Source organism: Protomyctophum parallelum (genome assembly GCF_964188405.1).
Source record: "Protomyctophum parallelum genome assembly, chromosome: 22".
In the NCBI taxonomy this organism is placed as follows: domain Eukaryota; kingdom Metazoa; phylum Chordata; class Actinopteri; order Myctophiformes; family Myctophidae; genus Protomyctophum; species Protomyctophum parallelum.
Window position 1 is genome coordinate 35,415,769 of NC_139714.1, and position 2,500 is coordinate 35,418,268.

Here is a 2,500-nt window from a genome sequence, read left to right on the forward strand (position 1 = left end):
TACCATTGTACAATCTTGTGTGCAGAGGCTGCTATACAGTATATTATGTAAAAGGATAAAGGCCTGTACATACTGTTTAGGTGATAAGGTGTAAAAGGATAAAGGCCTGTTCATACTGTTTAGGTGATAAGGTGTAAAAGGATAAAGGCCTGTTCATACTGTTTAGGTGATAAGGTGTAAAAGGATAAAGGCCTGTTCATACTGTTTAGGTGATAAGGTGTAAAAGGATAAAGGCCTGTTCATACTGTTTAGGTGATAAGGTGTAAAAGGATAAAGGCCTGTTCATACTGTTTAGGTGATAAGGTGTAAAAGGATAAAGGCCTGTTCATACTGTTTAGGTGATAAGGTGTAAAAGGATAAAGGCCTGTTCATACTGTTTAGGTGATAAGTTGATAAAGGCCTGTTCATACTGTTTAGGTGATAAGTTGATAAAGGCCTGTTCATACTCCAGTTTGGGTGATAAGGTGACCACCTAAACGGTGTTGGTACAAATGGAGAGATGAGTTTGGGTGAGCGTGATGACCCTATAGTTTATCACCTAAAACTAGAGTATGCCTTTTAACCCGTCAAGTTTTTCCAGTGAGTGAGTGGTGGCATCCAAAAAAAGCCTTAACAAAAAAGTGGCTTACAAATGTTATACCAACTATAAATGAATGGATTGATTTAATCTATGGTATATTTATTATGGAGAGAATTGCATTCAGCTTTAGAGGCCAGGTTGAAGTCTTCACAGATAACTGGTTTAGATGGATGGCTCATATCTCGACAATGAGACCTGATTTTGTTTAAACTCATTTGTTTAACCTGTAGAAGCAGATACACCTGTTTGAGGTACTAGTATTCTTGATCATCAATAGAGAAGAGAGGCAGTTTTTCCCCCTTGTGTGTATTGTATGTATATTGTCTTGTCTTGTTTTGTATTGTCTGTATTGTCAATTGTCTGATTAAAATTCAATAAAAAGTAAATTGAAAAAAAAAAGAAGTTTTTCCAGTGAAAGACAACTTTCACAGAACAGTGCATTCCAGAGGTCCTACATGAGCCCCAGACCCTCACATATATATATATATATATATATATATATAGCGTAGTTATATATCATTCATTATATATTTGCCTTCAACTCTTCTAGGCCTATAGTTTGAGCGATCGGCTTTTGTAAATTGTGTGAGTCTGTCTCAAGAGACTACGTTTGAGTGACACAAAGACTGCGCTCCCTATTCTGGGGAAAACATTCGGCTAAAATGCCCTGAGCGACTCAACAACTAGAATTATATCAGGGTTTAACCCATTCTGACCTGAGATCAGATTCATACGAGGTTTCCACTGGACACACACTGGTCTGATTAACCCCATTCTGACCTGAGATCAGATTCTAAAAAATGTCAGTCGTTCTTCGATTTTTCAAAAATAGCAGACCTACAAGCTCGTAGCGTGCCACTCGGTGGCGCGATACGAGCTTGTAGATCTGCTATTTTTCAATAGCTAAAGCATAACATGATGCTATAACACCAAAAGGGGTGCCCGGTCAGAATGGGTTTAAGTGGTGAAACCCTGGTGGACCATCCCCATGCCTCCTTTCATGTCTCTCGTATACTACCCAGGCCCTGTCCTATAACCTCTCGCCGAAGCAGTATAGCCAGACCTAAACCGTAGCCGTTAGCGTATAGCGTATAGCAGCACTCTGCACTGAAGGCCGGGCTGGAGAGAGACGGATGGATGTTTACACGGACTGTAATTAACAGGGGTCTCGCTCAAAGGCCCCAGAGAGCAGCCCGTCATCCGCCTAACACAACACACACTGGATGGAGAGCCCTCACATGTGGGCCCCTCTCCTCTCCTCTGTACCCACAGTATGGAGAGCCCTCACATGTGGGCCCCTCTCCTCTCCTCTGTACCCACAGTATGGAGGGCCCTCACATGTGGGCCCCTCTCCTCTCCTCTGTACCCACAGTATGGAGGGCCCTCACATGTGGGCCCCTCTCCTCTCCTCTCCTCTGTACCCCACGGTACGGAGGGCCCTCACATGTGGGCCCCTCTCCTCTCCTCTGTACCCACAGTACGGAGGGCCCTCACATGTGGGCCCCTCTCCTCTCCTCTCCTCTGTACCCCACAGTACGGAGGGCCCTCACATGTGGGCCCCTCTCCTCTCCTCTGTACCCACAGTATGGAGGGCCCTCACATGTGGGCCCCTCTCCTCTCCTCTGTACCCACAGTACGGAGGGCCCTCACATGTGGGCCCCTCTCCTCTCCTCTGTACCCACAGTACGGAGGGCCCTCACATGTGGGCCCCTCTCCTCTCCTCTCCTCTGTACCCACAGTACGGAGGGCCCTCACATGTGGGCCCCTCTCCTCTCCTCTGTACCCACGGTATGGAGAGCCCTCACATGTGGGCCCCTCTCCTCTCCTCTCCTCCTAACCCACGGTACGGAGGGCCCTCACATGTGGGCCCCTCTCCTCTCCTCTCCTCTGTACCCACGGTATGGAGGGCCCTCACATGTG

General features: G+C 46.7%; 1 protein-coding gene across 1 annotated transcript in view; it reads right to left on the bottom strand.

Moving 5' to 3' along the window:
* LOC310853156 (neuron navigator 3-like) overlaps nucleotides 1-2,500 on the bottom strand; it is a gene marked incomplete at both ends in the record, with an annotated part of 50,536 nt that overhangs the window by 15,639 nt on the left and 32,397 nt on the right. The gene's annotated exons all lie outside the window — the stretch shown is intronic.